At 43.2% G+C, this 12,905-nt stretch overlaps 1 protein-coding gene across 1 annotated transcript in view; it reads right to left on the bottom strand.

Annotated features, from left to right (window-relative positions):
• DAAM1 (dishevelled associated activator of morphogenesis 1) overlaps window positions 1-12,905 on the bottom strand; it is a 188,237-nt gene that overhangs the window by 174,446 nt on the left and 886 nt on the right. The window lies entirely within an intron of this gene.

Genomic DNA, 12,905 nt, shown 5'->3' with positions numbered 1-12,905 from the left:
GTTGCAATTAGACATCTAATTGGTTCAAGAAAAAAATGGAGATGTTTATGAAGAACAGAAAAGTATGGCTGGAGAAACAGTACAGCAAATAAGGTTTTTGTCTTGCACACAGCCGACCTGGGTTTGATCCCTAGCATCCCATATGGTCCCCCAAGCATGGCAAGAGTGATTTCTAAGTGTTGAATCAGGAGTAACCCCTAAGCGCTTGCTGGGTGTGACCCAAAAACAAACAAAAAAAAGTAATAGGTACCAGTTCTAAGGTTTAAAACCTTCTAAGACTTGACTTAATCTAATTCTGTTCAGTCTTTAAAAAAACTGCCATTCTCTCTGTAGTACTTTGCATACTAACTTTCCTTTAGAAAATACTGGCCATTAAGAGACCCAAACTCAGCACTGGAAAAAAGATAATTGAGGGTAGAAGCTTTGATCTATAGGCATAACAATTATTGGGGAAACTGATTTGGAAGAATAGCATATTGCTTATAAGTGATACTATGAACATCCCTTTAAAAAAAGGAACATGGACATGAACCAAATAAGCAAAACATGTAAACACTTGTCTGTGAGAGCAGCATATCTTTCACTGGGAAGACTGTTCACCTATTGCACAATGTACGCTTTATTTCAGAGCTGAAAACAGACGGGAATCTGAACTTCTTTTAAAACAAGAATTCTTTGGGGAGATAGCTCCAAGGTTTGATCTCTGGTACTGCAATGTCCCCAAACACTACCAGGAAGTGGGGAAGAAAAAGGAGAGGAGGAAGGAAGGAAGGAAGGAAGGAAGGAAGGAAGGAAGGAAGGAAGGAAGGAAGGAAGGAAGGAAGGAAGGAAGGAAGGAAGGAAGGAAGGAAGGAAGGAAGGAAGGAAGGAAGGAAGGAAGGAAGGAAGGAAGGAAGGAAGGAAGGAAGGAAGGTTGGTTTTCTCAACAGAAATCCTAACTAAAATCCAAGTGGATCGTCATTCTACTTCACTCTTTTGGTTGTTGCAACTCTGGGACTTTGAAGCCCCCATGGTGGCACATGGGATAAGCTAAGGAAGGAAACTTGTAACAAGCAAACCTATTTTATATTTATGAAGCCAGAGTCTCATTAAAAATTCAGAGCTAAAATTATGTGTGAACACATTTAGATCCTTCCTATGATGAATATTTTTCCAGAATTAAAAACGAGTAAGAGCATTCAGTGTTCATTTCCCATCCACTTTATTGCAAGGAAACTTGGGGTGTGGATCATTTGTGGTTAGGTGGTTTCTGCTTTTTTTTTTTCCTTTTAAACACTAGGTTGATGTGTGAATTGAATTACCCGAGGCAAGAACTTGAAAAGGAGAATTATACATAGAAATATATATACATATGATATAGTCACATCAAAATGAACACAATATTTAAAAACCCACGCTAGGTATTTAAAGCAATCCAGACCCAGCTCACAGCTGCCAACGATAACCACATTTCCCAATAGCAAGATCTTGTTTTTCCCACTTGTTTTTGGTCCTAGTTAAATGTCACAATAATGTGAGGCGCTGTAAGAGCCTTGGAAATGGGACCCAAACCCTGAGCTACTGAATCAGAATCCATTGGCATCTAGTTCCTAAGTCTAACTTGGAGAACTCAGATGCCCACTCAGGGGTGCAGAGCTGCCACCAGACTTTGGAGAGAAGCGGGAATCTCAACAGAAATCCTATCTCTCCCTGAGAAGAAATGTGGGTTGACACTCTGACACAAACTCTGTTCTTCCCTGAGCATTATTATTTGGCACCGGTTCAAGAAAAAAAAACTTAGGTTCGTTTAAGACTACAGCATTTTATCTTGCACATCAAAAATCTTAAAATCTTATCAATGATTTTCTGAGAGTCCACACAGGTTGCATGTCGCCCAAGTCCAAGCTGTAGAGTCAAATTTTAGAGGTGGGTGAGGGAAATATTTTGCTAATCCTGTTCAAATCTTTTCAAACTGCTGGTTTGAGATAAGCTGTCAATTTTAAATAGGGAACATCCCTTTCTTAAAGCATTTTGTCCTATGACAATAAAGGGAGGGCTGATCTTTTCTTTTCAGAAAGCCTCATCTTCCTTTGCCACAGATAACATGAGGGACTGACCTACCAACACTGGCCAGGAGTTTCAAAGCTGTTTACTCCCTAGCTCTGCTGGGCCTGCTCTGACCCAGAATCAGTGTCTCACAGTCCCCCTGTTGTGACCAAGGACATGTCGTGTAAATGTGGCTAGCCTCCCAGGCTGTGGTCATGGAAGAATGGAGAAAAGACCCCAAAGGGTCTAATGGACTGACCTTTACTTTGCTCTAACCAACTGCCCAAATAAATAAAAACAGCAGGGTGGCTCCGTTTCCCAGATGAATTCCAATTTATCCCTAAACAGGGAACTCGGATCTGATGTCGACAGTTCTCAGGCCATCCAAATTCAGGCTCTTTCGCCATGTGGCCATGTCTAGAGGTATTTTGCTTATTAAAGCGGGAGAAAGATTGCTCCTGGCATCCAGGGCATAGAGGTCAAGGAAGTTTCTAAACACACAACAGTGTACAGCATAATTCCCACTACAAAGAAGAACCCGCTGAAAATGTCAATAGTACTGAGCTTTGAAAGTCCTGGAAAAGATCTGAGACTGTCCCAGCTTTAAATTGGGGCATTCGATCATACCCCAATTTGATTGAGCTTTAAAAAAGAATCAAATACTTTTTTGAAATGTCAAGCAGATTAAGAAATATGTAAGCAAAGGGACACTAAGTTGTAGGGAGACCTGTCATAAAACAGTGTAAGTGCTGATTCAATCATTCTATTTCAATCATTTATTTTTGATTTGGGGGACACACCTGGCAGTGCTCAGGATTTACTCCTGCTCTGTGATCAGGAACCACTCCTAGAGTATTGAGGAATCGTTTGTAGTGCCAGAGATCTAACTCTTGCCCTAAGTACTTTATCTTCATTACTACTATTCTGGTCAAGTAAAAGAAGGGCTGATGAAATAATTTAAGAGGATAGAGAATATGTTTTGCACTCAAAAGATGAAGGTTTGGTCCATGATACCATATTCCCCCTCATCCATTTCCCCCCACAACAGTCAACAAAAAACAGGAAAAAAAGACACACAAACCTACCAGCAGGTTATGCCTATCTTATATACTGCTTACTGGTAGTCAACCTCTGGTTATTAATTTAAACAGAACTGGGTATCATCAAGAGACACTGCTTAGCCTCACCCTAAGGAAGTTTCTGAGGCAAGAATCAGGAAATGACTAAAAGCTCTTCCAATAAAGAGAATCCAGAATGGGTCATCAGATTGAGATGGCAGGGCCTGCCACTGATGGGATCGGTTTGTTGTTCCACACCTACTGGTATTTGGGGCTTATTCCTGGCTCGAGTCATTCCTGGTGATGCCGGAGATAAGACTCCAACTCAGCTATATGCAAGGTAAATGCTTACCCCCTGTCCTATCTCTCTGGCTTTGGATTAAGAGATTTTTGAGGGTTTAGCTTCAGTCCAGAATGGCATGTCAGGTACACTGTGTTAGGGGCAGGGGTCAAGAGTGGGAACTCTGAAGGTTTAAAAAAAGAAAACGAAACACTAGGTCCCAGAAGAATAGCAAAACAGCCTACAGCATCTGCCTTTCAAGTAAAGCGCCATGTGCTTAAATCCCTGGTGTCCTACAAGCAGTGAGCGCCATCCCAGCAGCAATGCTGTTTGAGCCCGCCAGCTCTACTATCTATCACTGCCAGCTGCATTATAGCCAGGTGTGTGCAGGCACCACATGAAAAGGAAAGGCGGGAGGGTACAATCCCTGATGAGAACCACAAAGAAAAAGATGTTCAAATTCCAGAGCCAAGAAATGCAACCCCTCACCAACTTGTATGAAGATATAGCAGAAAAGCCTAGCAAGTATCACAAACAGAACTTAAGTAATTTAGGTGAGATTGTGACCGGTGAGCAGGTGTGCAAGGACCCAAGAGTGCAAACCTCAGTGAGCACAAAGGCCAAGTATCCAATCTGACATGAAAATCCTGGTGAACAGCACAACTAATGTGTGATACCCCCAACAGGTACGTGGGCAAAGTCTGGTCATCACAGCCACAACAAAGAATCCTCCCTTCTAGGAAAGCCGGGGGATATCATACCAATTTTAAGCGACACCGTATTCATGGTGGTCATTATGTTGTAAGATGATAGCTCCCATCAACTTTTAGCATTTTCACACTGTTTACAGATGTCAAAACAAAGGTTTAGGAAATGGAAAGGAATTGCCAAGATTATCCAAATCTGAACCTAAACCGGCATTTCTTGCCTATCCAAAGGTGTTCAATTTTAATCTACTCAGCAACATGTTCTTTTCATCAGAAAAATAACATTCACCTATCTGTCCTGAGATAGTTTTTCATACCTTTTCCGGAGGGAAAGAGTGGGGATCAGGTTCAATACACCAAGCCCTGCTTTCAAGTCAGGCTGGAAAGAGAAGAGGAACAGGCTGCAAATGGAACACCAGTAAAAGGAAGCTTCCAGAATACTACCCACATGTGTATGAACATTTTTTCTGCGGGAGGAATTCCTGACCTAAAAGACAGTATAAACAAGAGCAATCTAGAAGGAAACAAATGATAAGATAAGAGAAGCCCTTCCCTCTACTTACTCCTCACCCACCCCCAATTTGTTTCATCTGGAAAACAACCTGAATTTGGGACAATTAAAACACAAATAAGATTCCCGTCTCTGCGGACACACAATGATTTTAAAGTGGGTGGAAAGGTGCGCTTCTTTATAAATTCTGTGACTGTGACGCTCCTTGAGTGGAAAGGAGCCAACTGGGAAGTCATCTCCTGCCCAGAGAGAGGCCACTGGAGGACTGTCAAGAAAGCAGTTTCACTGGTTCTTCAGCCTCAAGTTACACTCCAAGAGTGGAGTATGAAAAGTAGAGTGTGAAAGAAAGGTAGTTTCAGTCATAGCCTGAAGAGAAATTGGGTTAAAGTAAAAATAATATATTCTTTCATTTTCAACTCCATCCTTGAGTAGAAAATGTTCCCGGACAAGGAGAATTTCTCTTGTCACAGTTCTTGGAACTTAGGTCATTGAAGTTATCACCAACTCATCAAACCCCTAAAAGGGCTGTGGAGATCTTTTAGTCCCAGCCTATCTCTATTCGTGGCTTTCTAAGTGCAAAAATAAAAGAACAAGTCACTCCTCTAACCTTCTGAGAATATCATGCATTTATCTTTAGCCACCAGCTTTGAACCCAACATAGTCCATTCCAGATCCTGAGTTGAGTTTGAATTGAATGCTAAACAATGGACTCTCTAGAAAGAGGGGAAGGAAATACCTCTAATACAAACACAAAGAATGGGAAACAAACAAACATTATTGTTGCTTTGTCACCATCATCCTAAATCAATTAGCAACGAAATGAGGTAACCGTAAATACATTTTAAAACAATATTTCATCATTTACCTTGAGCACAGCCATACAAAGGACATTTGTGCATTCACAATTTCACTGACTTTAAAAGAGCACAGAAAGCAGCAAGTGTCAAGTGGTTTAATTTATCCAGTTCATTTTCTTTGATCTTTGAAGTAAATATTCCATGTGCCCCTCACCTAACTTACTCTAACATAACTCTGGACTTGACATTTCACTGTTTGGTCTCACTCACCAAACCAAAAACAAATATGAACTTAAGCCTAGTCACCTATGAGCTATCTCAATCGCCATATGAAAAATACGAGTCTCCACTCCTAAGGTACAAATCTACAGAGGCCCACATGGCAACACAAAAAACATTAGTGACTTCCCTCATAACCCCAAGAAAGGTCCAAGGTTATGGGAGTTTGGCAAGTTTAGGAAACAGCCTTAATCCAGAAGGACACCTGTCAGAAGAGCTCCTTGGCAAAGTCTTGCTTTTAATTTAAGAGTCTGAAAAATAAAAAAAGTAATACCTTTTATGGTATGGCATAGTCAATGCACTGGTCTATGCACCGACATATTCATAATGTACTACCTAGTAGCCTTTGTGACCAAGAGCATGAGGGTAAAAACAACAGCAAAGTTAACTAGGATTATAGGTGGAGTTTATGGCTTCCATACAAGCCAAGGCATAACCCATATCACTGATCTGGTATAGATGTTAACAAGCAACTGAGTTAACAGCAAGCCAGATACAAAAAAGCTCAAAAAAAAGACTGGCATTTGTACTGCTGAAATAATCCCTAAACCTGACATCTGGGCTGCATATTTGTAGAAGCCTAAGTTCAAAAAGTTAATCAGACAAGCTATGTTTACCAATCACACAGCAGATGCCTAACGTTTTTTTTTCCAGAAACAAAAAGGACAAAGACCAAGTTAAATGGGTGACCTTAATTGGGTGCCTGGCAGGAATACAAAGTGACTTCAACTAAGTCCTGGTGTAATTTATAGAACAAAATGAGCTCAGGTTATTGCTAAAGGTGAATGACATACTTAGGAAGTATGACAAGATGAATGGGGACAGAAGATGGGTCGGAAGCTCCTGAAATCAAGGTCTGCTGATGGAATATTATTTTTGAGTACCCGAATGGCTACAAACCTTCTGTTTTCATTTTCCCTTGCTGGCAATATGCTATCAGGGCATTACTTTCCTATTACTTCCCTGCATGACATAGTGTTTTGGTCAAGTGTGCTTGCCAAATATTGTTCTAGTGGCACAATATCCAGTTTTAAACCAAAAGGAAGAGATCTATTATGAGCCAGGAAATCAGCCAACTCTACTGAAAAGTTAACTTGCTAGCCTGGTTTAATACATTTAATTTACAACAGAGGCTATGGTTTAAAAGAATTACAATTATATATTTGGCCCCATATTTGCTCCACTGTAAAAATAAATGAAAAATCTCTCTTCTGAGGCTGTGGATAGGGGAAAGCTTATTTTAATATCCAAAGATACCAAATATTCTATTACACATTTGACAGCTTCTCAAGTGTTCATTATTTATTTGCCTTTTCAAAGGAGCTTTCACAACTTATGTTAAAAGATAACAGGAAAGGTCAGAGTGATAATAGAGGGTTGGGGCAGTGATCTAGCATGTGGCCAACCCCTGTTCGACCCCTGGCATCCCCTATGGTCCTGGAGTCCACCAAGAGTGATCCCTGAATGCAGAGCCAAGTATAAACCTCGAGTACCATTGGGTGTTGTCCACAAACTAAAAAAAAAAGAAGGAAAGAGGGCAGCTCTTAACTCTCAAGACAGGCCCTGTTCTGGGTGAGAAAGGCTTTTCTTTAGATAAGAAGTCAAGCTACTGAAAGTTATCTTAATTAGCAAATAGAGTCTAATGTTGGATCATTTCCAAATAGATTTAGGGAAAGATTATGAGATCATTATTGATGCAAATAATGCCCCTATCATTCACAGAACAAAAAGGGTGGAGTTTTTACAAATATGCAGCTGCAATATTTTTATCTTAGGTAACATTTTTCTATTCCGGAGAGCTGAACCAGAAGAAACCACTCAGAAGCAACTTTACTCTTCATCAATTTAGCATGAAAGACCCAGCACTATTTCTGAATTGAGGCTCAAAGTAAGCTGTGATTCCCAACACAGCAGAGTGAAAAGACCAAGTGTGAGGTGGAAAGAACGAAATCGCTTGGGTCCTCCTGTTCCAACTCTGCCTTTACCACCTCAGCTACATAAGTTCCTTAACCTCTTCCTGCCTCACTATTCTCATCTATAACTGTGACTACAGCACCTACTTGGTGCAGTTGTGAGGAATTAATTGCATGTACATGTAGCCAATGAGAAATAATAGTAAGGTAGTGAGGATCTCCATAGCAGACGATGAATTTTGCTGACATTGCTATGTTGTGTCCTCTTGGCTAAGGGTGTTATGGAAAAGAATGAAGATGGTAAATAAACGGTAAGGAGAGGATTGTGCAGGGAAGGTTTTCTGGAAACCTGGTAGCACTCAAATCGGATTTGAGAGAGCCAGAATTTAAACATTGGAAGAGGGATTGAGCACATTCCAGCTGAGGGGTCGCTGTTGCAGAGCTGAAAACAGGCACACTTAAACCTCACTAAGAAAAATAAGCTCACCAAAGCTAAGGATGTGTCTAGGAAACCTTAGATTAATTTAGGGGTGGGGGGAGCCTCAATACACTTTCTGAAGTGCTCCTGTCTGTGCTCCTAGGATTAAACATTTAACTCCTTGGGGCCCGAACACTATGAAGAAAACCCTGAGCTCTCTGCTCCTGGAGTAGAGAAAAGGGTAATCAAAAGCAAAAAGGCAAGCACTTTTATTTTTTTTTTTCCTCTGCAGATATAAGACTGCTGCAGTGAAATATAGGTCACACAAATCAACCTGAGTCTCATCTTCATCTGTCTGTCAGTGCGAAAACTAAATAGTAGCTCAGAGGAAGGGAAGGGGAGGCACAATTATGACCCATCACTCAATTCCTATCATTAAAATGCATCAGGGGCTGGAGAGATGGTAGGGCGTTTGCCTTGCATACAGCTGTCCCAGGACAGACGGTAGTTCGAATCCCGCCATCCCATACGGTCACACACACACACACACACACACACCCCAAAAAATAATAAAATGCAATAAAATACATCATTCAAATGCTATCAGCCACTCTAAACACAGCCTACATAAAAGAGCACCCTTGCTAAATGACTGGAATGCCAAGGCAGATATCCTCTAATCCTGCCTGCTCACCACCCAGCTGGTAAAGAACAGGCCCTCTTGGTCCTGTACTATCAGTTGCCACTCATGGAGGTTCTCCAAGAAACCACCAAGATTGTATCCTGTGAGTGTTTAAGATAACAAGACTCACTTAAATTCTCTCCATTACACTTCTTAAATTTAAATACTTTACTTTTAAATAAGTATTTATATACAAATTTAAATGCTTCAATACAACTCACTGAAATTTCCTCCATTACTAATTTAGAAACTGCAATGCCAAAATAAAGGAGCAAAATAAGTTGCCCACATTCCTTATACAAAAAAAATAAAAACCACAAAACCAAACAGAAAAATTAGAGGGTTCGTTCCACAAGTTAGACAAAGTTACTTTATTTTCTACGACCTTAAGGACAAACTTGACACTTGGAAATATGAGCGGAGGAACAACAAAGAGAGGGTCCCCCAGAGTTCTGTAAAGGTTTCCTACACCAAACACCTGAGGTTCCCTCGCAGTAGGACCAGGCTTTATTAGAAAGCTTGCTTCCCTGAGCAAACAGCTGGAACTTTTTAAGTGATTTCACAAGAGGCCTCAAGATTCACAAGTCACAGCCACTCTTTGATACCACCCCCCAAAATATTTACAAAATGAAAACTTTCCATCTTAACTAGGTTTTGTTTGAAAATGCCTTATTGGTTCCGATGACCAGTTTCAACACCAAAAGCAAGCAGTCTTTTCGCAAAGTAACTCGCACAAATAAAAACCACAGCCACGCTTGCATTCTTAACACCCAGAGCAAGTCCACAAAGCAAGAAAACCAGAATTCAAATTCCTTGGCACTGAGCAGGAGCGCACCCAAGGAAGAGTCCCACCACACCCTCTTGACTATCACACCTCCTCTGTGATCCATTCTTCTGAAAACCCACAGAATCCAACTACAAGATGATAACATAATGTTACAAATATTAGTCAGACATCTCCTACCTCAGCCAGCCCAGAACAACAGATCTTGTTTAAGGCAACAGAGAGGAGCACAATTAGCCACCACTTCTACCCAAGGAGTCTCTGGGGAGCCATTGGTGGCCTACAGATGCCTCAAGGTATCTCTGTCTTGGTTTCTCTGGCTAGTTTCTCGCCACACACACCACACACACACACACACACACACACACACACACACACACACACACACACACACACAATGGTGGCCTACAAATGCCTCAAGGTATCTCTGTCTTGGTTTCTCTGGCTAGTTTCTCGCCACATACCACACACACACACACACACACACACACACACACACACACACACACACACAATGGTGGCCTACAAATGCCTCAAGGTATCTCTGTCTTGGTTTCACACACACACACACACACACACACACCCTCAGGGGAAAGTTATCTGGGCCACACACACACACTCACACACACCTCATGGGAAAGTTATCTGGGCCAAAGCTACAGAGAGAAACAGCAAATTCCCTTGTTTGGGGGCAATAAGAACTGTAGGGGCACATAAATCTAGGATGATGAATATATTCCAAAAGCAAGAAAAAAATCATTAAATACATCTACATCAAGCATAGGTAGCCTTTTATTCTTCACTTCACAAGCTTCCCAATTCCTGCTGAGATGAAACTGCTTGAAAGAAAATGGATATTATTATAACTGATGACAGAATTACCCATGGGAGGGCTACAGATCCTAGGTCTCCAGCCCTGGCTCTAGGCTGGAATACTGACTCAATGAGTGTTTTTGCACACTTACCAATGGCCAAAAATGCTTTAAAATGCTGAGGAGACTGGGATGGACCAAAGACCCTGGCTTCAAAGACTTTCAGGCAGTGAGAAAACCCACACAGTGACGTGGGTGTGAAAAATTAGGAAGTTTAGCAGGCATATAGGAAAAGTTCAGGTCATTAAGTTTTGAGACAAAAATAAAGAGCCTGTAACAATTTCTATTCCTGTGTCCTCATAGAAATGTAACCATCTACTTAAAATGAATAATGTCCAAACATTCACCTGTATTCAAATAGTTATGTGTTGATATGTTACGCATTATATGTTCAAATAGCTATACATAGATCGTCCTTTATGATCAACCTTTAGGCCCTAACTTGCTATCTGCCACAATCTCCACTGGCAGAAAGTGAAAGCAGAAGGAGCACAATTTTGACATTTGTATATAATTTAATAATGCTTCAAACGACTATGTTACAAATGACCGACTATGTTACAAATGACTGCATGCACCAAAAATCTATAAAATGATGAAACAATTCTAAATGGAGAAATAGAACCCCAAATGCTAGGATGATCGTAATACCAGAATCCAGTAAGTACTAGGGCAAATGTTACAACCTGGATTATAATCCAGTTAACTACTGTAATTAATCATGTGGCTATTACCCACTTTAAAGGGTTGCGGTGGGGCCGGAAAGATAGCATGGAGGTAAGGCGGTTGCCTTTCATACAGAAGGTCATCGGTTCGAATCCCGGCATCCCATATGGTCTCCCAAGACTGCCAGGAGCGATTTCTGAGTGTGAAACCAGGAGTAACCCCTGAGCACTGCCGGGTGTGACCCCAAAACAAAAACAAAACAAAAAAATAATAAAGGGTTGCTGTGAAGGACCAGAGATAGGTTTTGTCAAAGCTCAGAGATAGGTCAGAAGCTGGATTTAAATTCTCTAGATTTGCAGGCCAGAGAAACAGCACAGCTAGCTGGGTGCTTGCCCTGCATGCCTAGTCAATCTGCGTTAAATCCCTGGTATCCCATAGGGTCTTCAGAGCACTGCCAGAAGTGATCCCTGAGGGTAGGTCCAGGAGTAAGTTCTAGTATAGCTTCAAAACCAAATAAACTAAAAAATATTTTTTCTATATTCTTTTGAGAAAGCGATGGTGACCACATCCTCCTTAGAGTCACAATCACGAGATGTTACACTTAGAACCAACTTTCGGAAACTCTATCCTTGGCTGTCCACTCTGCCCAAAGGTAAAGGATTAAACAGAGAAATACACAGGCAAGACATGTCCAGAGCAGGGTTCTCCCACTGAACCCCAGCACAGTGGGCCTCGGCTTAGCTCTCAGAACCAGCAACCTTCAAGCAGGCTCCCATGAGAAAGAAGCACAGGGCCAGGCACTGACGCACGGTTCAACTTCGGTTAGTAATGTCCCTAATAAGAATTGTCAGGGGGTCTGCACCTGAGCTACAGGCGGGGACCTTCACAGGTGGCCGGGGGTGGGGATGGGGGGGGCGGTGTCCTCAAGAAAGCTGCCTCCCCTTTACTAGAACAAAGCCTAAATTAGTCTGCAAGGAGAAAGAGAGCTTTCCCCATTGTGCACTCCCAGCTTGCAGTTAGTTGGCCCTGGGTATAAGGTTCCAATTATTTCTAGAGAGGGAAGTGGAGGGGCAGGGGAAAGGAGAAATTGTGCAAAAAGAGTGTGAGTGAGTGTGAGTGTGTGAGTGTGAGTGCGTGTGTGTAAGAGAAATCGTGCAAAGTGTGTGTGTGTGTGTGTGTGTGTGTGTGTGAAAACCGAGCCCCCCAGCGATCAGTGACCACCCCAGCCACGCACCCCAGCGGCCACGCCCTCCCAGCTGCCCGCACAGCCTCATCGAACCGAAACAGCAGCGGGAGCAGTTCAGATTCCGACGGCAGGAGTCGCCATGGCAACGGGATCCGTCCTGCAGCCCAACTCGGTTCAGTCCCTTCCTCGGCTCCAGCCAACGCCTGGCTGCCGGCGAGCAGAGCCGTGGCCGCGGCCTCTGCTCCGCTGCAGGGGTGGCCCCGAGTGCCAGGGCGGGCAGGCGAGGCGGGCTGGAGAGAAAGGAGCTAGGGACCCCCCTGGGTCCAGCGAAATAGCCTATCTGGATGCGAGACAGAAGACCCCACCCAGGGCTGACAGCGACGTGAGACCCAGGCCCTGAGCGGGGCGGATGATGAGAGGGAGGCCAGTGCGATGGCCAAGGCGCAAGGACTCGGTCGGAGGGGAAGGGGGTGTCCGCGCCCTGAGGCGTGGGGCACCTCAGGTGGCCCCCAGCCCGTCCCCGACCTCGACAGCCTTCCCTCCCGCCGCCCCCCAAGTGCGAACCCGACGCCCCCAAAAGCCCTGCCGCCTCCCAGAGCTCAGCAAGGCTGGGCAGGCGGCTGCTTCGCCCAGCTCAGGTGGGTCTTTGTTGGGGAGGATGCAGCTCAGCTCGCCCTCTCGAACCCGGTGTGCACAGCCCCGGGGTCCCCATGGCCTCCTCGGCCCC

Source organism: Suncus etruscus, chromosome 3 (genome assembly GCF_024139225.1).
Source record: "Suncus etruscus isolate mSunEtr1 chromosome 3, mSunEtr1.pri.cur, whole genome shotgun sequence".
Lineage (NCBI taxonomy): Eukaryota > Metazoa > Chordata > Mammalia > Eulipotyphla > Soricidae > Suncus > Suncus etruscus.
This window is presented reverse-complemented; position numbering and strand designations above follow the sequence as displayed.